General features: G+C 38.1%; 1 long non-coding RNA gene across 2 annotated transcripts; it reads right to left on the bottom strand.

Moving 5' to 3' along the window:
* Window positions 1-361: 361 nt before the first annotated feature.
* Window positions 362-7,579, bottom strand: LOC308190379. Of its 2 annotated transcripts, none has more exons than XR_013947140.1 (2): window positions 6,467-7,579; window positions 362-3,988 (listed from the first exon to the last, which is right to left on the bottom strand). It is a non-coding gene; the product is annotated as an uncharacterized lncRNA (long non-coding RNA). The 2 variants fall into 2 exon arrangements; XR_013947141.1 differs by having other exon boundaries at window positions 6,580-7,579.
* Window positions 7,580-25,527: the final 17,948 nt, after the last annotated feature.

The raw sequence follows: 25,527 nt of genomic DNA, 5'->3' as shown, positions 1-25,527 counted from the left end.
TAAAGTAAAGCAGCTATTTCTCTGAGCACCCAGTGTATTTTGAAATGGCATGCTTGCTTGGGTTTAGTTGAGTTTTTAATATGTGTTTTGTTTCAAATAGACATCTCTTTAGATTCACATTAGAGAACACGGGGTGAAAAACTGAGGCTTAGCTTCGAAAAATGACGTGAGATTTGTAAAGGTCTTTAGTTTCTTGGTGGAATTAATCCACCATTTCTGTCCCCAGAAAGTTTTCTCTTCTAGACATCAATCTGTTGTACTTATAGCAGAAGTGAAGGTCTTGACAATGCTTTACACCTTAGAGGGTTGGATGGTCATCCAGACCTCCTGGGCTCAGTCCATTGCATGCCCAGGACCACCTCAAAGTGGTGTTGTGTTGATAACATTAATTAATGACTGTATGAGGTTCAGATGCTGAAGAATAATATCTAAGATGGACAGATATTTTTTTACTTGATGGGACTCTCCAAATACAAGCAAATACAAGCAACCTGTCATCTAACAATGCAGCACAAATTTTGCAAAGTACCACGAGACAGAAAGGTAAATTAAGAGTAAGGTGACAGCCAGAATAGCTTTGCTTTTACTCTTATGGGTTTCAACATTCATGTTATTTTAGTGCACACACATTCTCTAACTCTCTAATTTAGTCTTTCAGAAGAAAAAAAAATAATCTAGGCATTCCTCCAAACTGTTATGCCACAGCCTTCAATCTGGTAAAATTGCCAATTTATGCAATGGGTGCTTTTACTGAAGTTGAATTTTAGAACTGGAGGACTACACAGTATCTCTTCTTTGTTTCTGTTAAGGAACATCCTTATTTGCCTATCTGGCATAGCTATTGTAAGTTATATTTACTGACTGGAAACTTGGCAAGTCCAATATTTGTTCTTGGTAACAAGATACTACCCACAGTTTTTACTTACAGGGCTCTGCAGCAACCAGGTGGAACATACATCATTAGTTTACTGAATTATAAATATACTTTAAATCATGATTCAAAAATGCTCAGTTACAGTATATTAAATAAGAAAAAAAAAAGTTTAATGCAAAACCAGCTTTCCATAGTAGAATTAACAAAATCAAAATAGGCTTTTTATCAACTTTATTGAAACTAATTCAACTTTCCAAGAACTAAAAATTGGTTTCCTGTCTTGACTGTTTTGGAATTACTTACTGTCATCTGTTTCAGACGTTAAAGGATATGATTTAATATCAGCAATAAGGCCTCTGTTCCTACTTTGGCAGGTGTTAATTATTTAAACACTACTCATTTAAATTTGTTTCCAATCACTTTTTTTTTTTTTTTTGAGTGATTTGCTTTACACGTTTCTTCACGTGTATTTTCTGCACGTACAAATAAAATCAGGGGGAAAGTCCCTCAGTCAGTAGCTCTATTTCCAACTCGTTCAGTCTATCTTTAGAGAGGCAGGTAGAGACAGAGGGATATTTCATGCGTTATGATCTTTGGTGATGGAATATAATATATAATACATCATTTTTATCTATTTTGTAATAATAAGTTGTTCTCTTAAGCAGAGTGCTGTGGTTTCTGCATGCTAATTCATTCGTACGCAGTACAAATGAATTGCAAAATGGGTCACAGTTCCTGAAACATTTGTTGGGGTTGGAGTAATACAGACAGGCTTCAAGAAAAAAAAAGGGGGACAAAACTTTAAAATACATAAATACATACAGTGGTTTCTCCACACATATGATCCCACCAGTGTGTTTACTTGCAGTGACAAAACCACAGCTGTATGAACATTGCCTGTTTCTGTCCAGCTGTGTATTCATAACGATGAAAAATGGCTCTCTTGTTGTATGTGTCTAAATTTTCATCTACCATAATGTCAGAATCATCCTACCTTTTTTTTTTTTTTTAAATCCTTTTTCTTGTTCTACAACACTGTACTAGAGAAACAGGAACTCTTAGCACTGTACAACAGACCTCTGTCTGGTGTGAAGTGAAATTCTCATTCTACGACAGATAACTTGTAATTTAATACATAATTCTTGTCAGTAGAATAACATAAGGGAAAGCTAGAGCAGAGGGAAAGCCAGGCATAAGAGAGGGAATTTTACGCACCACTGGGAAATGAGAAGCTGACAACTATAGGTATTTCAGTTCTACAAGGCAAGTCATTTCATCCTGGTAATAAATGGAAAAGGTGGGTGTTTGTTTAGATTTAGGCCACTCAGTAATGATTTTAACACTCCGCCAAGCCTCCTGCCAAGACAAGCACTCCAAGGCCAAAATCTGTAATGAACTCTCATCTTCTCAATTATAGATTCAGCCCCGACCAAAACGATATCCAATATTCCCCTCCCTGCACCACGAGCGCAGCGCCACACTGATGGACGTGCAAGCAGCCCGGCTCCTCATGGCTCCCTGCTGCTGCTGGAGACCCTGCCGCCAGCCCAGACGCTGTGCGGGGGAAGCAGCACGAACACCCGCTGCCTCCTCTTCTCCTTCTCATTGCCCCCCACCCCTGCTCCATGGAAAGTGTGAGTGCAGAGAGAGAGAAATAGTGCTGGAGGCGCCGGGGAGGAGGAAAGGAGATGATGGTCCTTCCTTCACCTCCAGGATCTGCCCAACCCCTTCCAGCTGTGGGGCTGACTTTGCCCTTGCAGCTCTTCACAGTGATTTTGTTGGCAGGTCCCTGGTACAGCTTGGCCATCTGGAGCACTGAGGCGGTGTGTAAGGAGTACTCGGTGCTCCACTAGCGTGCTGCTCTTAGTCCATGCCCGTCTTGATGGTGCTTCAAGCGATCTTTAGTATCTCCACCTCACTTCCACTTGTCGCTACGCTTCCTCTTTCTGACATTTGTTCAGCAAAAAAATACCAAAGGTAACTTTCTTTCCAAGACTTACATATAATTCATCTTCTTGGCCTCACTCCTTAGCTTGTTTTCTGCCACCATTTCTTATTGTTTTTACTTGTTTTTCCCAGATGATTTCATACTTCATTGATTTTTTTTTTTTTTTAAACTAACCTGAAATGTTAGCCCTTGACCTCACTGCCTACTTGCCTACTGGCTGGTCCAATTCCATCTTTGTCTTCTCTCTTATAATCCCATAATCGTTGATCTGCCTTATCTCAGTCCTTTTCAGCCTGATATTCTCCAAAGGACTCATAAAACCATGGCTCATGTGGAGACCCCAAGGTGAGAAACTGGAGACAATAACATTCAAAAGATTTTTGATTAGTGAAATAGTTATACATTTACTTTGGGGGTAAAAAGTACCCACAGTTCAGGGGTTTAAGGAGGGGAAGAAACTCTAATGCAGCTTTTGCTTGACTTTCGGGATCTGTGTGAAGAGGCAGGACCAGGAGTTCTGTGCTGCTGCTGCTGCGGCTGCTTGCTTTCTACAGTTGTTGTTGTGATCTGCTTCTGAGCTAAATGGATCACTGACTCTCTTTCAGCACACTTTTCAGGTCATTGCCCATCTTCCCAATAGAAGGTGAGGTGTGAACAGCAGAAAAAACATGTTAAGATATGGAAGAAAGAGCAAATAGTTTGCCAGGCAGAGGGATCAGAAGAATGTCTTTCCACCATGGAGTCAGGGACTGTGGTTAATTCAGAAAATTACACAGTGGAGGGAAAAAAATAAAATAAGAAACTCAAAGCCAAAAAAACTGCGACTCCAAACTAGGTCTGCATTACTCTGAAGTTCTGATTTTTGCTCAGAACAATGAGTCTTTTGCATTGAGAAAGCCTTCATCCTTTGTGCTTCCTTAAATAGTAAAAGCTGCCTTTATATGGTGTTGTGTTCTTCATTTATACTGTATATTAAACATTTTTGTGCTGTTCAACGGCTGCCAGTGGATAACTGAATTTTAGAGGGTAAGTGCTAGATACAATACTTAATACAGTCTGTCCAGTCATCCAGCTCTCAATCATGAGTAGTCAGAATTCATAGGTCTACCCATGAGTTCAGCATCACTCCTGAGTGAGTAAGAATCAGAAGTTTTGGTCTCATCTTCCTAAAAAATTATAAAATGTGATTAGCAAACCTCTAGATGAGAAATGAAAGATTATTCTGTTACTTGTGTTCTCAGATTAAATCTGGTTTTAGCTCCTTTTAGTTACTTGCTTGTGTACAGCAATCTTGGCAGAAGGCATTAAGTTGTATGTAGGTTAATTACTTAATGTTTCTGAATTGCTTTGAACATGAAGCAAGTGCCAAGTATTACTAATATTATGTGAGACAACATTATAATAAGCTGGGGGTTTCATCTTCTGCTTCTTTTATCATCCATTAATGCATAGTCTTTGTTTGGTGCTATATATAGATTGTACATACAATTATTTGGATTCAGTACAACTTGAATTCTTTTCCCTCCCTCTCTGCAAAAGGAGAGAGACATAAAACGTAAAGAAACAGATATTCAGAAAGAACTTTCTTACTATGACCCATGACTGAAAGGGATATACACGTATCCCCAAACCTAGAGAAGAGCAATGCAGTCAACTAACCTGAAAATAAATCAGCGAGTTTGTTTTAGAAAAATATACATAATTATATTTTAAAAATATAAAGTTCTCCATCTAATAAGCTGGTTAACAATTTGATTACCTTCATTGCTTGGAAACTGCACCTTCTTTTTTTGTGAACTCAAATTCTGGACACTGCATCTTCAAAAGTCAGGTTAAAACTACCTTGTTACTTCCCCTGTCTTAATAATTCTGGTTATTAATTAGCTAACTCTTTGAAGACTTAGCTGTGAATCACTAAGGCCTGTATTTTTGAAAAACTTTTAATTTTTCTGGGTAGCCCAATATGCTCAGTGTTACAGATGGTAATTTTCTGTTCCAAAATAATATTACCTGACATTGATATGCTTTGCAGTTTAATTACAGATGGAGACTCTGTTGAAAGCATTTTCCTTTTTCATATTATTTACAGATTTACCTACCAACAACAGCTAGCAGTATACCTCCACCTGCCCATGGATTTCCAATTATTAATGTCTTAGACAAATTTAGGTATTTCTGCATTTCTTCAGAGATATATAAGTTCCTTTATTATGACGGTGGTCAGAGCTTTGTAATGATACAACCCATTTATTTACCAGTAGGAAATTGGCGTGGTCATTCCAAGCTGGTTTGAGGCTTGGAGTGGTTCCACCTCAGTAGTGGACATTTTATAATTTAAATAAATATTGTTTCTCATTTTTCTACCAGGCCTTATACCTTTCATGTGACAAAACCTATCTACCTATCTCCAGACTAAAGAGTAAGGTCATTTCCTGGTAGGCTGATTCAGTTGTCCAAACATGGTTAGCAGGGCGTTTGGATGGTATGCTTCATGAAATAAAATTAGTGTGCCTTTTTTTTTTCCAAGGAAACTTTTTTTTTTAATCAGTCATGTTTTCTTTCCATGAAAACATTGACTTTTTGTCAGAATTAAGGAAAAATAACCTTATGAAAAAAATTCTGAAAAACTATTATTTTTTCTTCAAAATATTTTCGTGGGCAGAGTCCTCCTTTTTTGATCTATGTTAATATTAAGATTGATGTCTAGTTTTAGGAGATGAAAAACTACAGCATGTGTCTAGCAGAGTAATAGCATCTGTGCAAGTACAACTGTTTCCCTACACAGGGTCTGAAAATCATGGCCTATGTGGCTTTTGCCTCTTACACAAGGAGTAATTTAAGGGTTTAAAATGAAATCAAACTATATGGTATGTTGTCCAAGTGTATTGAAACAAAAATATAAAAGTGAAAACCCAACACATCATAAATAAAATGAAATATATCCAAAAATAATTAAAATACAAGTCATGAATTAAAAAAAAATAAACATTTATCTTGTTAACTTGAAACCTAACTTGGACAAAGTAGTTTCATTTTCTTTGGTTTTCATGAACATAAGATTTTATGAGTACTGATATCGAATTACCACATATTATCTAAAAGCGCAACATAAGATCTGTCTGGGCAGTCAGTAAGATGTCATTCATTATTGTTTCACCTTGGGGACTGGATATTCAATCTGAAAAAATAAACACTCAATGTATGCTCCATCCATGTGACAGGACCTTCTGTTATAACTTCCTTTCTGAAATATGGCTCCTACTTGATTCGAGCTAAAGAAAACCCTACCAGATTCACATAGGTTGTAACTTACTTCTTAAATACCCCAAACATTTTACTCCCTTGAGTAGCTCATAAAAAAAGGAATTCTAAAACACATTTTCCTGTTAACTATTGATATGTTAAGTGCTGCTTCTATTTTGAAAGCTTGGTAAATGCTTAATGTCACTTTTGTCTGATATCTTGTGTTTATAAATTGTGTTCTGTCGATTCATTTCCTCTGGCAGCATTGTTAAATTTTGCTAGCAAAGGGATGAAAGAGGTCAAACTTTAACTCTGTAGCAATTTCCCTTCTTGCCTATCACTTTCACAGGCTTTACACTACATCACGAAACTTTCATGCTCTGACTGACTTTCCTACTCACACGTGAAGAGATTCAGGCCCTTCTCAAAGCTTCATTGCAGACCAACTAATGTTAGGAAGGTGCTTCCAATATAGCAGCGTCAGCTGAACAGTTCACACCATCTTTCTTCTTACCTTTGCTTTTGGACAACTGGTATTCCAACCTGAAAGAAATTATGCTTTTTTCCTTTGCTCTTTTGAGGATGTGTGTTGCCCTCCACCCTGCATTGCAGCCTGCTGGAGAAGAGAAAATATTTAGCTAAGAAGAATGATGCCATGCACCTGGTCTTTAATTGCAGCCTAATGAAAGAGTGAGCTCTGGCCCACTGAAAAATAATGGAGATATGGCTGAGCTGCTGGCATCCCTTTCATCACCTGCACAGGGGGTGACAGAGCAGACCAACCTCTTACCTCAAGGGAGCTGTTTGCATTACACCTTAAAGAAAATGTTGCTGTCTAGTTTAAAGTTGGTTCCATATCCCCAGAAAAATGTAGGTGTCAAACTCCTTGTTAGGTGTCTTGCTCATCTGGTCATGTCCAGCCTTCCTCCCTGCTGTTCTTCTCTGCTCAGGTACTACCTGCTTGGGTGCACAACAGTACCCAAGAAAGAGACTTCATAAAGGAGCATGTCAGAAAGACATTCAAATTCCAGGGCTGTTTCAGGCTGTCTTAAATAAAGAGTCAAATGGGGAAGATGAATCTAAACTAATGAGATAGGCCAAGCATTAATGGAATTTAGATAGACTTTTCAGAGGAGCTAATTTAATTGAGTATAAAAATGATTTAAATAAATATATATATACACATATATATATACACACATATTTGTAAACTTATTAACAGGTCAAATTGCTAAGTCAAATAAAGTAAGGGATCTAAAAATAATCAAAAGCATTTATTATTTACATGATCAGATTTTGCTTCATACTATCCATGAAATTAAGGTTAGATGTCCTAACGGAGTCTGTCGTCAACATATTTGGGTGTGTGAAATGTGGTTTTAAAATAAAGTGTAGAGTTCAGGGAGTTTTTGCTTTAAACCTAGTACAAAATGCAGAAATTTGACATGAGACTTCTAAAGTCACAGATAAAGCAGATAAAATCATCAGAGACCTTGACCTGTATTTGGGATAAACACTTTGGTAGCACAAATTCACCATATTCATGCACAAACCCCAATGTAATTTGTAGTGTAAGTGAGAAAGTCTGCGTGGAAATCCCCAACATTAAAAACCTCATTAACTATTAATTTAATGCAGCAAATTAAAAGCCACCATGAGCAGGTAGAAAACCCCAAAGGTGCTACATTCATACACACTTTTCTTGGGCTTCATGCATTATTTGAGAATTTTACAGTGACTAAGTTATTAGTAGCAATTATTGAGACTTTGCAGCAGTTGCAGCCAGTTGCCTGACACCAGGAAAAGACAGATGCTGAAGTGGAAGGGCTTCTGGAATATAATGGCAGCAAGGAGGCTAATAAAGCAATTGTAAATGGCCTGTTTAGTGAGGTGAGTGAAACCAGGGATGGAGTGAGAGTTTGAAAAACACATCTTGCATTTTACTTTTGTTTCTTTCATGTTTGAGAAAAACAAAAACATATCTATCAAAATATATGGAAACAGTTCATCAAGATAAATTAACAGAAAGTTCAAAATACAACCTTGGTTAGTTTGCATTGAAAAATGCCCAATATGGTTAAGTACATCATGTTTGATCTTGGAATTGTATTTTGGGTGAGGGCAACATGATTTTAACAAATGTCTTCTCCTGACGTGCTTGACAGAGGGCTTCCAAGTGAAACCACTTAATTGAAGGACAGCTTCATAGGGAAAAAATGTGGTGCAGGTACATTGCCTTCCAGATGCAATTTATCTTATTTATGTGCACACAGTGGTTCTGGGAGAAGGGAAGCAATGCTGTACAGGGGCAAATGTTTCTTCCGGGGCTACCTGCCAGTGCGAGCACAAGAAGTCTTAGCAGCAAAGTCTTGACCAGAGTATTCCCCACTCTTTGTATAGTTCTACCTGCAAATACCACTCAGGAAAAAATGTCAAATAGCAAAGCATCACAATAATACAGAATATTTGCTTGTATTCTTAACAGGTCAAGCCACTGAGTGATACTAGCAGTAGGTAACTTCAAGCAACACTTCAATACACAACATTTCTGTGAGTTTCCACTAACAATTTTTACCAGCATGTTCAAGAAAAGTGAATGACAGAAAGACATAAGTGCCCTGTGCAGAGTTTTCTGCATTCTATTTTCCACCTTAGATTTCAGGTATCTTATAGGGAATAATAAACACCAAACAAAAGTTTGGTTTGGGGGTGAAAAAAAGTTGCAGAACTTTGGAAGGAAGGAAGTGGTTAAAACAAATGCTTAGAAAGCAAATAAGAACTCAGTTCCCAGATCTGGCACAAATACTTTTTCTGACCTTACATCAAATCATTTCTTTGCTTTTGGATCATTTCTCTGTAAAACTGGGTGATAACAGGACTTAACTACCCTTCCTGACAAAGGAATTAGGAAGTTTTTATTTTATACTTGTTATGAGCTTTCAGAACCTGAGAGAAATTAAAATTGGTTCAGTCTGGGCATGTAAATTTAAGGCTTTCATTCAAGTGAAACATTTTATTTATTGTATTAGGTTTATTTTACACTAACTACTTGTATTTTAAAAAATAGCCGGAGTCTGCACTGACTTGCTCAGTTCTGCAAATAATTAGTTAACTCCATTACTTGAAAGCTCAATTTTCAGTTCATGCAATCAGAAAGAAAGGAAAGGAAAGGAAAGGAAAGGAAAGGAAAGGAAAGGAAAGGAAAGGAAAGGAAAGGAAAGGAAAGGAAAGGAAAGGAAAGGAAAGGAAAGGAAAGGAAAGGAAAGGAAAGGAAAGAAAGGAAAGGAAAGGAAAGGAAAGGAAAGGAAAGGAAAGGAAAGGAAAGGAAAAGGAAGGAAGGGAAGGAAGGAAGGGAAGGGAAGGGAAGGGAAGGAAGGAAGGGAAGGGAAGGGAAGGGAAGGGAAGGGAAGGGAAGGAGGAAGGGAAGGGAAGGAAGGGAAGGGAAGGGAAGGGAAGAAGGAAGGGAAGGGAAGGGAAGGGAAGGGAAGGGAAGGGAAGGGAAGGAAGGGAAGGGAAGGGAAGGGAAGGGAAGGGAAAGGGAAGGGAAGGGAAGGGAAGGAGGAAGGGAAGGGAAGGGAAGGGAAGGAAGGGAAGGGAAGGGAAGGAAGGGAAGGGGAAGGGAAGGGAAGGGAAGGGAAGGGAAGGGAAGGGAAGGGGAAGGGAGAGGAAGGGAAGGGAAGGGAAGGGAAGGGAAGGGAAGGGAAGGGAAGGAAGGGAAGGGAAAGGGAAGGGAAGGAAGGGAAGGGAAGGGAAGGGAAGGGAAGGGAAGGGAAGGGAAGGGAAGGAAGGGAAGGGAAGGAAGGGAAGGGAAGGGAAGGGAAGGGAAAGGGAAGGGAAGGGAAGGAAGGGAAGGGAAGGGAAGGGAAGGGAAGGGAAGGGAAGGGAAGGGAAGGGAAGGGAAGGGAAGGAAGGGAAGGGAAGGGAGGGAAGGGAAGGGAAGGGAGGAAGGGAGGGAAGGGAAGGAAGGGAAGGGAAGGGAAGGGAAGGAAGGGAAGGGAAGGAAGGGAAGGGAAGGGAAGGGAAAGGGAAAGAAAGGGAAAGGGAAAGGAAAGGAAAGGAAAGGAAAGGAAAGGAAAGGAAAGGAAGGAAAGGAAGGAAAGGAAAGGAAAGGAAAGGAAAGGAAAGGAAAGGAAAGGAAAGGAAAGGAAAGGAAAGGAAAGGAAAGGAAAGGAAAGGAAAGGAAAAAATAAGTGATAAATCTTCTATCTTGCATATAACCCAGAAGTTCAATTTCTGATAGAACATTTTAACATTAATAGCATGATCCCAATGGGCTGTGAGAGAGAATAAGAGGAAAACAAAGATGCTTTTTGCACCTTTTAAAATAACTCGGAGGAATGCTTTGATTGTTTTTTAGAAACAAGCACACATAAAAGGTGGCATTTCCCTATTTCTCTTCCAATGAGTTCTGGAGCTGAGAAATCCCCCAGGCAAGACTTTCAACTTGCTTCCTTCCATCACAGAACAGAGAAGCGTTGCTGAGGCCTGCCAATCCTTCCAGCTTGTTTGCAAAAGGAGACTATTATCTGGTATGATTCAGCACCCATCAGACAAACTATCTCACCCCTTTCTGGCTGTTTGACATGTTTTTTTTAACCCTCATTCTTGAAACTGTGTCCCAGATAGGTCAGCCAGGCTTAGGAGTCTGGCCCAGCAATGCTCACCCTTAACTGAAGTAATGTTTACATATAATATCTGCCTAAATTATGAAACGCCTATTGTGAAAACAATAGACATATTCAATTGCTGTATCCCAGAACAAATGAGAGAAATATTCCAGAGCTCCTATCAGAGCTTAATAGGTATAATTTTGCTAGCGATATGGTAATACACAGCAGCTTTCCCCGGACGGCTGTGTAAAACAAAGAAGTGGTTGTCAGCCTTTCAGAATCAGATGTTAATGATATTTCATGTCTTTGTTGAGTCTGTGGAAAGCAGCTACTGCACCTAAAAGGGAAATGACTTCCATACCAACCTTCCCCAGCCAAAGTCATTCAGATTGGGAAAACTGGATGAGGTCCATATTTATACTTCAGAAAGAGGTGTAAAAGAAGATTTCAAGACAGTATTGACTGAGCTGTCTCCCAGTCTCTTTACCCAAAGTTATATCTTATCATTGTGATGAAAGTTTTTAGTTTAGTGTATTATAGTCTTTTTTTTTTCTCTGTCTTTTTCTTTTTTCAAACATATACAAGGAAAGAATGTAATGTAAGCAAAACTCCAATGTGTTTCTGGCAAATAAGGAGTGTTTTCTACATCTCGTATATTTTTGGAAGCATTTGATTCCAAAAGTAATACGTCTTCCAAATCGGGAAGAAGGCTTTTTATTAGGCTGATGCCTGCATGGAGCAGAGAGAGGGTTGTCTGCCCCGGCACTGCAGCGAGCAGGGACGGGTGCTCTCTCTGAGCTAGTCTGGAAGATCGGAGCCAGTCAAAAGGTTTTCCTGTAGCTTTATAGCTGCAACTTCATTTTGCCGTACTACTGTGTGTCTTCACTTCTGCAAACTTTTGTTCATTTGTTTTAAGAAGAGGTCTTAATTCCAATGTAAAATCCATCCAGAAAGGAGGCCCCTCAGCACTGTATTCCAGCTGGTGGGGATTAGCTTAGTCCTTTTACCGGATACGTATCATTTTAATCTTAAGCCTTTAGACACTGTACAACATACTATTAAGTCTGTTACCAAATAAAACACTAAAAGGCTGATTCACTAAGGGTTACACACCCTTTGCAGGGAAAAAAAACTAACATTCACAAAGGGATATCTGCCAAAAATCACTTAAATTTCGTGTCTTTCCTATTTACTAAATCCCACATCCACCATGTGTACAGTAACTTCCTTCAAATATGCCCCTGGGAGAAGTGCAAATCAAAATAAAGGGGAAGTTCCCCCCTAAAATGTATCCCTAAATGTGAAGAGTGATTTACATTGGTTCACATCAGAAAATCTGAAAAATGAAAGTTATGTTGTTCAGGAATAAAGTGAAACCTTCCAGAAAGTGTGAATCATGTACTTGACTTCTGCTATAACGAGTAATACATTTCCTACAGGAGTTAGTGGTTAGGGTATGAAACTAGGGCATTAGCAGGCTAAGGGAGTCATTTGCAAACAACCTTGCACAGGTAACTTTGACTGGGTGCTTAAGCTAAATTCTAAAGCAATATAGCAGCACATGCTTATTTGGGGAAACACAGGTGACAGAACCACTGGACCTTGAACTGTTCGCCTGGGTTGTTAATAGCAAATGCAGATGCCTAACTTCACTCCCTGTAGAGCTTCTTAAGCAGTATTATATCTGTTTGTCAAGGGGGAGGTGAAAAAAATCTAATGTTTAAACATGCTTTGGATGAAGGGAGTGATGTAAATGCAAAATGTGATATACAGAATTTACTGGCTGGCCTGTTGTCCTGATGCAGGCTCAGAAGTATCTCTCCACATCGTTATACTCAAGTTATTTGAAGCTAATCACTACAGCTTGCTGAGATAAGTTAGTGCCTACATACCATCTTAGGGCATGAAGATCACCTCAGGAGATCATGAGGTGTGGCTCTAGCAACAGGACCGTGAATGAAACCATATAGATAGTCAGTGTCCCACTGTTTGGTAATAAAAATGATTTAAGTTTTCTTCCAGGGGATTAGGTTGTTGTTGTTGTTTTCAGTAAGAAATAGCTAATTTGTTTTGGAAAACATTGTTTAATGTATAATGGAATATTCCACTAACACTGACAACCAGCACAGCACACCCGGCAGCTTGCTGAGCAGGACCACTGCAAAACTGGGTGCAGGCATCTCACCTTTGCAGGGCTGGGTGCCCTCCAACAGTTATTTTCCATAGTCACAGTTGCTTGAAAGGAAAATGTTCCTAGGCATGGTGGTTAAGAAAATTAAAAATCTGAATGCACACTAGGACTGTGTTGTTTGTCAGAGGATAAAGTGGTACAGAATAATAGTATAGAGAATTTACAAAGTCTTTTTGTATTCAAGATATTTGAGGAAGATAAATAGTAAAATCACCATATGCATTAAGCCCTAGGATAAAGTACTATTAATCCTGTTGTTCAGATACAGAAATTGAACGAGAGGCAAAGATTTTTGTCTGGGAACTAAGGTAAAGATTTTTGTCTCCGCCAGGATTATAACTTGGAGTTTTTACTTAGTAGTCCTGTGCTCAGACCATGCAATTCTCCTTAGCTCAATTTTATTGCAAGGGTCTTGGTGTCTTCATTAAAGGCCTAGTTGGAGGGGTCATATGATTTTTGTTAAAATGTCAGTAGTCATATATTCAAGAAAAATGTTTCTAGGCAATATATTGTGGGAAAAGTCTGGAAATAAACATCACTCATATGTAGCCTGAAGGCTCCAGAGACCACCAGACAATGTAAAAAACAATCAAATACGCATGTTTATGTAAGAGTCATGATTTTACAGAGACTTTTGTGATTTTAGGGCATCCAACTCATGATTTTTCAGTACTTGGCCTTGATAATACTGCTAGCCTGTAATAGTGAATTTGCATTGGATGACCAAGTTCCCTTGTCACATCACATACAGCTAGTTTATTCTGGAGGATCAACAGATACAAATTCTGTTACATGTTAGTAGCATTGCAGAGCTCAAGGATTCAAAAATCATGAGCTAGTTTATCCTACATGGCAAAGCAATTAGTGAGAGAAAATGCAACAACAACAACCCAACAAATGCACTTCATATTTATTCCGCTGTCTCCTCTCTATGAGGCCTTCAACAATGCCGTGGTTCAGTACCACCACTAGAACTAGCTTATTTATCTTCAGGGATGAGAGAGATCTCTGAAGTCTAATGACAAAAATATGGGCCTTTCTTTGTAGTATCCATAAGCCGTTTTAGGGGGAGCTGCAGAGTGAGGCATTTACAAATAGAACCAGTGCAAATATCTTCATTATTGCAGAAATGGGAAGAGCAGCACCTGAGAACCTCCATCAATGTATGGCTATATTTATAGAAACACCGTTAGGGGGAGCTCTATAATAGACTTAATGCCAGTGTTTTGCAGCTTCCTCACCTTAAAAAATCACAACTTTCACATTTCCTTATTAGTAGTAAAAAAAAAGGCGTTTAATACATTGGTCTGTATGGTACTTCCATCATCTTCTTCATCACCACCATTAAGACAGGAAGACACTATGATGATGAAGACACCAGAAAGACCAATACAGAGTAAAATGATCAGTGGTCAGAATAAAAGGGCACATTACATAGATTCCAGGACAGAAGTTGTTGTGATTAGCTGTGTGATTCTGTTCTTTTTCTTCGAAAGCCCCATTTAATTGCAGAGTCTTGCTGTATTTGTGGTCCTCAAATGAGGTACCATCTGGAAGAAACCTTTCCTTTATCACCAAAATCTGTTGCTTTAGAGGTCTTGCTGCTAATTCCTCTGGAAGCTCTGCATCCATCTGAAGTTCCCTCTGCTCTGTAATGTCCAGTATTGAGTCCTATGATGGGAAACTGAATGGGCTAAGAAATTACACACAATATGTATGTGATACATCATGTGATATAGCGTATGATATGATACCTCAGTCACAGACCCAACAGTCAGATGAATTCTTTTTTTCATAACAGAAAGACTTGTTCTTACTTTTAGAAAGATAAAGTGCCTTTCGGTTTTCTGTGGAGTGCAGAACTTGCAAAGTATGAATTGGAGAGCTCTGCATGACCTGCAAAACAGCAATAAAGCATGAGGTCCCAGAGTAACTTGGATTTACATTCTTAAATAAGATGCAACCACAGATAACTGCAAAATAGAGGGATGAGATGATCTACATTTCATGTATCTGAGGAATAAAGCCCTTATTGCTGGGCAAGATGTTGAGACGAACCATTACTTTAACATATCATGAGTAGTCTAGAGTAAAAAATTGACCAGTTTTTCTAACAGATAACCAGGGAATAAATAGTTAAGCAAAAGAAGATTTACTCCAGCATCCAAACAACAGTTTGGCACAGTAAAACCAAATTCACTTCAAAGATGAACTTTGTTTAAGCTAAAAAGTGCTTTCAGTTTTTAATTTGGCCTATTGTTCTTATAGATCAGAATATTGGAGAGCGTAGGAATTAATTCCTCATACTTTTTTATACTGAATCAAGACAGTTCTTAAGTACTTTTAAGACTTTGCAAAGTGCTCCCTCAGTTGCTCAAAATTTGATGTGAGTGAACTGTAATAAGTTAATTCCCAAAGAAACAGATTCAAGTCATTGATGTATTACTTCCAGTTTCTGTAAAACTGCCTGGCAAAAAGCGTGCAAACAGTTCATGCAGCATTGCTCTAGCCCTGTATAGAACAATGCCCACACCTGAAATAGTAAAATTTATTCTCCTTTGTACCAGGAGAAAGTAGAGGGAATAGAGATACAACAGTGTGAATATTACCAGAATACGTTGAGTGGAACATTATTGACTTGGTGGGGCTTCTAAGGGTTTGGATGGACAACCTTCACTCTGTTGATCCAGGCACATCAAGGCTGTAACTAAGAAATACGCTTACATAAAACCCTACAAGAAAATAGTTACCAGAAACTTTAATTTCTCTCATTTCCAAAATGTAAAAAGGAGCATAAAGTGTTCCTAGTCCTTTTGCTGGGATATGAATTTGTTCCTAGTGCGTAACTGCTTCATTTTGTACATGCTTCTTTTGTTGTTTCTCTGGGGTGTTACTACTCAGATATCCACTATTACTGGCTGAAATCATGAGCTCCTGTTGGCAGGGAACCTGTCTTTCTCTATTACTATTTTAGTTGCTAAGAGCCTGTGGTTGCCACACAAAAGTGGTGATGTGGTGATGACTAGAGTACTACAAGAGTACTCTAGTATATTTTTTTTTCTTTTTATTGTAAAAAGTAGAACATTTTACTGTTTCTAATAAATCTTGAATCATTTATGGAAGAGTTAAATATGTTGCATACAACCTAAAGCAGAACTGCTATGTGAAGCATCTCCAGCCCAGTAGAAATACTGTTTATCTCTCTCGAACTTTCTTTTTGCCCCATGCAGACAATGGTTTACAATAAAACTGTTGCAACAGTGAAATTGCAATAAACCCACCAAAACTGCCAAAGCAAACAGATTGTTATTCCAACAAGGTCAGGACTGTCTGAAGCCTTAAGGCCAGGGCCAGCTGCATGAAACAGTGGAGGAACTGGATACTGATCACAGCTCTGAAGAATATAGTTATGCTGTTGCATGAAATGTTCTGAAAGCAGTCACTTGTTCCACTTGGAAAAGCTCTATGTCAAGGCTGCACCAAAAGCAATGAATTTGTCTCTTCTAGACTAGTGGAAAATATCAGATGATCAAAATGAAGTGTTTTTTTTTTTTTTTTTTTTTTCTGGAATGCTAGATTATTATTATTATTTTTAAACAAAGAATTCCTCAAGGTAAGGTTACCTGAAATAAGTGAATATGTGTTATTTATAAGATTTCAAGTCATGGTGACTGTCAGTCCAAGAAAACCTTGTTTAAAAGTATGTCAGCAAGCAATCGATGCTTCAATACAGTGGAGTGGGATGATTTGACCAGGAAAGTTTCATCATACAACTATATGGTTCTGTGCAATGCAGATTTACTTGGGGATTCAACATCCAGACTGTTATGCATGCTCAAGACCTTACTTGCCTACTTTAATTAGGTGTTAGAGTAAGTATCAGGAGATACCAGTAGATATTCTTCTTGAAACTGAAAGTATATGAGACCTGAAATTGAGCCAGTCATGGTTCTTGAGAAGCATGAAATAGGGTGGTGAACGTCTAGAAAAATCATGGGATTCTTGTTAGATGCTCTTCTGGAATTGTCTTGGAGTTCCCTTCTCACCACAACTAAAATAAAGAGAAAGGAGAGCAAAAAAGGTAAAGGCAGCAAACACAGTTTCCTCTCCAGCTGTTGGAACCATGAACAGTCAGAGAGGAACGGTGCAGGGAGGGATGGAGGGAGAGAACTAAATGAGAAAGAGCGTGCCTGAGGACTCACCACCTACATACATCACTGATACTGACCACTGAGGTGAAGCATGCCAAAAAATATTAAACAGGCATTAGTTTAAATGCTGAAGCGGAAGCTAGAAGACATGACAGAAGGATGTGATGACGGAAACTTCAGGGGCTGCGGTGAATAGGTGAAGGTGACTCAAACTGAATTAGGATGTGCAGTAAAAGAGAGGGCTGGATACAGTAACCTCATGAGATCTCCACCATCAATTGCTGTCAGTAAGGAATTTGTGGCCAGCAGAACTGGGAGTGCATTTTGGAAGGTGCTTCACATTCTTGCCAGAGCTGCTCCCTCACAACCCTGACTTGAGGGAGTATCTGCCTGAATTCTTAAAAGGTAGGCGTGAGAATCTGTGGGAAAAGTCTGTCACAAATATATTTGCAAAATACAGTAGCTATTAATTACAACAAAAAAGCAAAATAACTTTCATGCCTTCTGCCCATATCCAAAATGCACTGGAGAGTTTTGAATATCTTTTTCTATTCCAATTCCAGATTCTTTTAGGAAGACCTCTGAACTGCTTGATTGTAATTGATTGGTTCCTTATACGCTTTGTGGTAAAGGGTTTCATGACTAAATGATCTCTAAAGTTAATAGCAATCCCTGTTCCTCCAACATTTTCCCTGTTGCTGTCTGTTGCCAATCTAGTCTTGAATCTGTGCTGATTGAGCTCCAACTGTAAGAGAGAAAAAGAACATTTTGAAGTTAAAATTTCCCCCATCAAAATCTTATTCCACAAGACACGTAGAAGTGGAATCTCAGAATATTCATATCTTGGTCCCCAACATAACCTCTGCAAACAGGACTCAGAAGACAAAAGATAGATTCAGGTTAGAATTTAGTCTAGCCACTGATACAGTGTAAGTTTCAGCAGGTAAAATAGAAAAAGAAGAAGCTGCAACATTAGAAAGTGATCATGATGAGCTTTCTTTTCTTCTTTGAGGAGTAACAGAGGAACAAATACTGCACTAGTGTGATCACGGTTCTCCAAGTTACTCACCTTGAGTAGAAAAAAATAAATTCAGTGATATTTTTAGAGTAGTCTTGTATGGAAACTGAAGTTGCTGTGATGTCAACACCACCCACTTTTCCCTGGGAAATTCAAAGTCCAAGGACTGGGCTGAGAGGCCCTTTTTTACATGTCCTTGTACTATGTAGAACAAAACTGGATTCTGTTCTGTAAAGACCACAACACTTGTACCAAAAATATAAGAACCTTTGAGGTATTAACAGCAGTAATTCTGTGAAACTATTTCAGAGGAGGTGTAATGTCCCAATTAGAAGGATCCGTTCACTAGGTTTTAAAAGTATGGTCAGTCTTTCTGTGAGCATAAGTAATAAATTTAATGAAAGCAGTGGCTAAACATCTTTATTTTTATGGAATGCGACATGGGATTTTTGTGGGATTCATAGTTGGTCTAAATCTCACGTTCCATACTGCATGCAAATGGGTTTCGTTTGCATATGATTTGCAAATGGCATAACTGTTATGCATAGACATGCTTAAAAATCCACCAGTACTAACATTCCTCCTAGACAGTAAAAATCCCCAACAATTCCAACCACAGTTGTCTCATCAGGGTTAGTTTAAATTTCACTATCCTGTATAGGCAGTAGAAAAACTGTTTCTAGGAACATTTTTTTCAGAAATGAATTTATAAATTTCTCTTTAAGCAATTATTCAGAGACTTTTGTGTCTTTCAAATATCTTTGAGAAAAATATCAAGCAAAAATATATTAAAAAATGTTGCTGATAATTTCCATCTGATCCATGAGAAGCATTTGTTTTAATCTTTCCTCTAAATTTTTTAAGAATTTGAATTTTCAGGAAGTACTAGCCAAGCTCTGAGTAGTGGCTCGTAGCAATCGACCTGTAAAGTTACTTTTTATTTATGTATTTAACAATTTGGAAATGCAGAAATTTCTCATACTTCCACAGAAGGACTCCATCTTCTGATTTCTAAAATCACTATTTGTTCACTGATACACTTTTAAAGACAATAGCAGTTGTAATAGATGTAACGAAGATTGCCAGCAACCTTCTTTTATGTCAGTAAAAATATATATTCTTTGACTAACCGGTCACATTTATTTTTAAGTTAGAACATCAAATTAAGAGGTTATTTTGGGCTAGGATGACTATGTTTTCCATGTAAAGATTATTTTTGTACCACAATGTTTACAGCTTAAATAAAAAATAATAAAAAAAAAGCAAAAGCATTTCACAAAATGGAATTTCAAAGTTTCAACTTCTCTATCCTTGCGTGTGAAGCAAAAAGATTATATGTCTGTTTTTCCATTCCACTGCAACCTCAATACAGGTAAATAAATAAAGAAAACTCTGACTGTCAGCAAAGCTTTAGAGGAGATAGCTGTTGTATTCCATTTTTTGATAGATACAGAGACTGGGATCCTGAATTTAAGAATTGTTTGATGTGTGATGTCTATATGGCTGTTTTCTTTCCTTTAAAGATTTCAGAGTGGAGAGTTCTGAATAAAACATTTAACAAGACAGGGAGATGTCAAATATTACTTTCCTATTCATTAGGATAAGAAAAGTTTGATGTTTTCTTGATTGGATTTATAAAGGATTCACTGTGAATTGAAGCAGCTACTGGACTACTCACACTGCCAAAGGCACAAGACCAGACAGCTCCGAAGTCTGACCACTATTAGGCATGGTTGGGTGAAAATAACTTTCCTTCATTCTTGGACTTTTTCAGGCATGTTTCTAACTTCTTAAAAAAAAAAAAAAAGCCAAAGCAGTGCAGTACTAAGAACCTCAGTCATTCATTCTTACTTTCACTGAAAAACGCTCTGTTGAAAACTGTCACATGAAAATGGACTAGAATGAACTCTCTTTCTAAGAAAGATTAAAAAAAAAAAAAAAAAAAAAAAAAAGGACATGAATGGATAGAGGTATTGATAAAGGCATGAAAGTCTGCTAGAAGCCAGGGCTGGATTGACTGCAAAATTGGTTTCATTTCCTATCCTAGGCTGAATAGCCTTTCCTCTTTCTTTCTCATCTTCTTTTGTCCCAAATGCCTCAGATACATGGATTTCACATCAGTGTAATTGGCTTTGGTGGCCTAAGCCCCTGGTGTCTCTAAATTCTGTTCAAGATATACGAAGTTGCAATGAAGATTAGAAGCTGGATTCTAGAATAGCATATATCATGCAGAGATATGAATAGATTCATTTCTCAAGAAAATTAGATGGGTGGATTGAAAACGTTTTCTTCTTCTACTACAGTAATAGAGAAAAGGGGGTTGGTATGCTCATTCAAAATTATGGCCTCTGAATCAAATCTTTAATATATTTTTCAATACATGATAATTTTATCTGTCATCACTATCAAACAGCTTTAATGTTATTCACTTAACATCATTCAAGAAACAACTTAACTAATGTCTCCGACAGAAAATTCATCTTCTGTTATTTCTCCAGCTGTATTTTCCTTCTTACAATCCCCAAAATGACTCTAGCGCTGACTCCTCCCACTAAATTACAATATCCAAACAATTTAAATTAGTATGTCATGAGATTGGAGTCGTTTTGTGTTTGACCTAATTATTAAAATTACTTTCTGAGAACTAATGGCATAATTACTCTCATAATTAGTAAAATAAAGAACCTGTAACTGTTCAGACTGGGAGCAGCTGATATGATCAAGCTTTAAATTGAAAAAATCCAAAATTTTCTTGCCCATCGTCTGTAGCTCAGTGTGTTTCAAAGGGAAGGCTGATACATGCCTGCAATGACTATGTTTAAACAATTAAATCTTGTCTCCACCTTAGCATTTGATTCATTACTCACTGATGAACCTTTGTCCCTACTTGCCTGTTACTGAGAAAACATACAGCAGAGTCTACTACAGATACCAAAACATACGTGCCGCGACACTAGTGATACTGCCCTGCGATAAAACAGGTATGGTAGGATAAGTGAAACTGAGAAAAGGGCTTGGGCTGGAGGCTGACCTTTGCCAGGCAGAGCTCCAAGCAGGCAGACCGGAGCTCTCTGCCCACAGGAGCCTTGGGCACCAGCATCAAGCATCACCTCCCAGCTGCCTGTATCTCCAGCGCCAATATGCTATGTGGCTATGCTGAGAGAGGAGGGGCAAAAGCTGGGGCTCAGGGGATTGGAAATTTCCTGGATACCCTTTTTGTCTCATCCTTTCTCCTCCTACTTCCTATGCCACTGGAAGTAGAAGACTGCCCTCCTTGCAAATGCTCACTGGGACCTTCCTGCATGAGCAGCCCCTGAGTGACACTGTTTGGAATGTGATCTATGCATATATAGTGTGCTTTATGCCCTTTTGTATAATTTCCTTCCTGAGAAAATATACCCTCAGTGTAATTGTCTGGCTGGTTCAACTGTAGATGACGTAGGCATGTTTATCTCTCAGATTAGATAGGCCTCCTGGGGAAAAGCACATTTCCATTTTACATAGTGTATATTACACCCATTCTAGATGACCTTTCATGTTTATTTTTTTTTAGCATGTCTAGCATAGCGCAATATACAGACAATGTTTTTTTATTATTGAATGAATGGTGGAACCCCCTTCTGGCTGGATTGCATTTCTAATCTACTTATTTTTTTAGGCAATCTGACAGTGTATACCTCTATTTTTATAAAGGTCTCTAACATTTTGATGCTAAAGTTCTTGAGATCTTAAAGTGGATGCCACTTTGTTTTGCAGTAATTTTCACTTGATTTGCAGCCCTGAAAAGCCATAGAATACATTTTGAATATTCAATTATATTTCAGCAGGAAAGAAGAACACCAAGGTGTATACAACAGTATTTAACTAAAGAGAATATCTGCTCATAAACATTTTAGCTTGTTAATATTTTGGGCTCAGTACTCACTTATCATGAAAGCTATGTGCATCTTTGAACACATGTGATGAAGACAAATCCATAACGAATGACAGAATTATTCTGTGCCCTACAGAAGTGTCCTATACATCTTGATTTGTGCATAAATTATTCAAGTGTCAGCAGCAAAGGTTGAGACACCATAGAAAAAGGGTATAACTTCTCCAGACAAGAGAGAGAAAATTCTGTAAATACACAGTCTTTTCTGTTCATAATACAGAAGTTATTTCCCAAAGGTATGTATACAACTCAGAATGGACTTGGATCCTCCTAAATGCACAAAATACAGATTTTTTCTCCTGTAGCTGGCTTCAGACAGACACAAAATGACTGAAAAACACAGAAAACAAAATGAAAGCCTTGTGCAGAATTAGATGTTTTACCCACATTATCATTTAAAAGAAAAATAAATAACGAATGTACAAATAATTTGCTAATTTGCATTTTTCTATTCATTCTGATGTCTTGAACAAGACATAAAAAGAAAGTGCTTCTCAAAATTCAAATTATTAATGAATTGTTACCCTTATTAATAATTAAAATAGTTTCTACATCCAAGGTATGCAGTAGAAGATGTTGAGGCCTGCATTGTCATAAACTAAGGTGAAATTTTCTTGGTTGAAAGAAAGCACAGAATGGCTGCTGTTAGGCTGAACAAAGATGAGAGCCTCCAGCCTTTTTAAAGATATTGATGTTTTAACAGAGTAAGCAGAGTAGGTGCAGAGCAAGCTGGTGGCTGGAAAATCAGAGAAAACCTTTACGGTTCCTGCCTTCCCAGGGTCTGTGTCTCCCTTGCAAGTGCAATCTGTCCTGAAGAGCTATTTATGCTGACCACTGGTGGATCATGCTCTGCTGTGTGGACTCAGATCTTGGCCACATGTGGCTACTAAAATTCACCTTCAGTGTTTTTTGTAAAGATGGAAGGTTATGGAACCATGCACAAATGCAGCTCTATAATCTGTATTGTGAAATTCCAGGAGTTTTATTGTAAAATCTGAGATGAAGACAGGCGTAAGTCACAAAATTCTGAATCCAGCCATTGTAATATTGATATGTGTACTGGATTTTCCTTAATTCATTGGGTATATGACATATAAATATTAGAAGTAGAAAATGTAATTGCAGTAAATATTAAATTTCTATGCATTCTGAAATTTGTATCTTTTAAGAATGTATTAGAATGGAGACATGCCTGGAAAGAGACCTTGGACAATTTTTGTGCTGCTTTAACCTGTAAATCTGTAATCATACAATACAATTGTAGACCTACAAAGTACAAGTTTTATTTCATGTTGTCACGTACTGTTAAAAATGATCATTGCAATTAGGTGTTGGATTGTAACACATTACAGGGTCCAAGAAGAATAAACTTGGGACTTGAGAACAGCATTAGTTTATCAGAGACATGCACAGCTGTTTTTACTAAGAAGGCAACGCTTAAAACCGGGCAAGAAAATAAAACTTAATAAGCAAAATAATAATAATGATAAAAAAATACAGCATTCTAATTTTTAAAACAAAATCCAGGTAGCCTTTTCAAGAGGCCATCAAAGCTATAGATACTCCTTTTTAAACTATCATTGAACTTTAGGCTTTTAATTAAGATCAATCATACTGATTGCAGTAATAAAGAAAAAGGAAGACAAACAGCACTTAAATAACAGTGCTTCCGACTTCCAAGTGGAGTAATAAATACATATAAACAACATATTAAATCTGCAGATACTAGAGAGGTACTGATGTCTGATAATGCTTCAGACCTCCTCTGGGAATTTAAGGGAGGTTAGGAAACCTGCAGCTGCCCACCCTGCTCTGCACCACCCCTGTTCTCTGCTCGAGGCTGTATTTGTCCAGGAACACGTACCTGGACTTAGGAAGGTGCATCAGCACTGTTTCCCAAAAGACTTGTGGTTTTAATCTTTAAACAAGTTTTAAGCGACTGTTCTACTAAAAGCATGTAGAAACCATGCTTTTGAGGTTCACCAGTAATAAGAAGGATTAAGTGAGCTTTTGTAACTAGGATAATAATCTTTGTTATACATGGTCCTTTTACAGCATCATTCCCTTGACATCTGAACACTTCCAATGATTTAAAATGGATCTCATGTTTCCTTTCTTTCCTATCCTCTTTCATTTATGACAAAGAACTCCCTTGTTGTTTTTGTTCCTGTTTCACTGTGTGTGTGAGGGAGTGGAAATGCTGCGTGCTTCAAACCTGTCAGAGAAGTTCAAGTCATTGAGAGGAGTTTGACATTTTGATCCCTAAGTGACTGTATCTCTAGTCATGCCTTGCAGAAAGGAGGTCCACCATCTGTGACCAGCTCCTGCACGTCTTCAGCAAGGTTTTCCTTCTGTTTCTCTAAAATTGAATTTAGAACAGCTCTCCTTGGTGAGTATAGTCACAAAAAGGAGAGGTATCCTACCTGTCACAAACCACTCACAAGAAAGATTTTAGTATCTGCTTCAACAATGTTTCCAACTTCCCATACAGGAACCCATTAGCTAAAGAGAGCTATGACCTACATGATGGCCAGATGCAGTAGAACCACTTACTTCCAAGGGAACAAAAGACTTGCACAGAGATGCTGATACCCGTAAGGGTTGGTAGGGATAGGAGGGCTGGAGTTCTCACTGATAGTTCTCCTTCCAGGTGTTCATGAATAATTCAGTGGTGGCTTCAGGTATCGTGCAACCTATTTCCACAATCACTTTGGTATTATGTAAGGTCACGTAAGTCCTCACCTAGTGAAATACGTTAAAGATTACGCATCTCAAGCTTGGAAGCTTGGATACTCTTGACTACAGGTTAGAATTTCATACAAAATCACACCAAAGCTTACTAGAGGTAAAAATCTTCTGTTTCATAATCTCTAAGGAAGAAATTAACTGTCTTCAAATGAAAATACATTATGTAATGGTAACAAAGATTATTCAGCGCATCAGATAAATGAAGTATATAGTGTTAAAAAATAGAAGAGATCTCTGCAAAGTGAAAGGAAATGAAAAGTAGGGCAACTGGGCATGGAGAGGGGCACAGATCTTTCCCCATCCTGTGGGCATGAAGGACTGCAGGTAGCAAAGGTTAATGTTGCTCTGAGTCTCACTGCTGCCCTTTCTCACTCAAATCAGAATGATTTCTTTGGTACTATTTCTTCTCTCCCTCTCCAGAGTGTTGTCTAAAAGCCATGATTTCATGGGGGCATGCTGGTTACTTAGAGCTTCCATAGGCCTTGGAGAAGTGCAAGTTCCAGACACAGCAGAGCATGTAAGATGAGTTTAGTACTGCTGTGAATGTTTTCTGAGCTTTCTTATCAAAACACTCTGGCAGGTTTTATAAGCTACAGCAGCCAGCCAGAGCAGTAGAATGGCTATCATATGGTTCTGAATGAGCAGGGCTAGAAAGAGAGATTTTTGACTCCAACTTTTCCCTTATGAATTTCACATTAGTCTTGTGTGCAGAAAATGAATGTTATGTTAAAAAAATAAGGTATTTTTAATAATAGATGTATTTATCTATCCCTTAATACAGAGTGTTGCATAGATGGGACACTTTCACTT

This window comes from Anser brachyrhynchus, assembly GCF_964034855.1.
Source record: "Anser brachyrhynchus genome assembly, chromosome: 2".
NCBI classification, from domain to species: domain Eukaryota; kingdom Metazoa; phylum Chordata; class Aves; order Anseriformes; family Anatidae; genus Anser; species Anser brachyrhynchus.
Note: the sequence above shows the minus strand (reverse complement) of the source record. Positions and strands in the feature narration are given on the sequence as shown.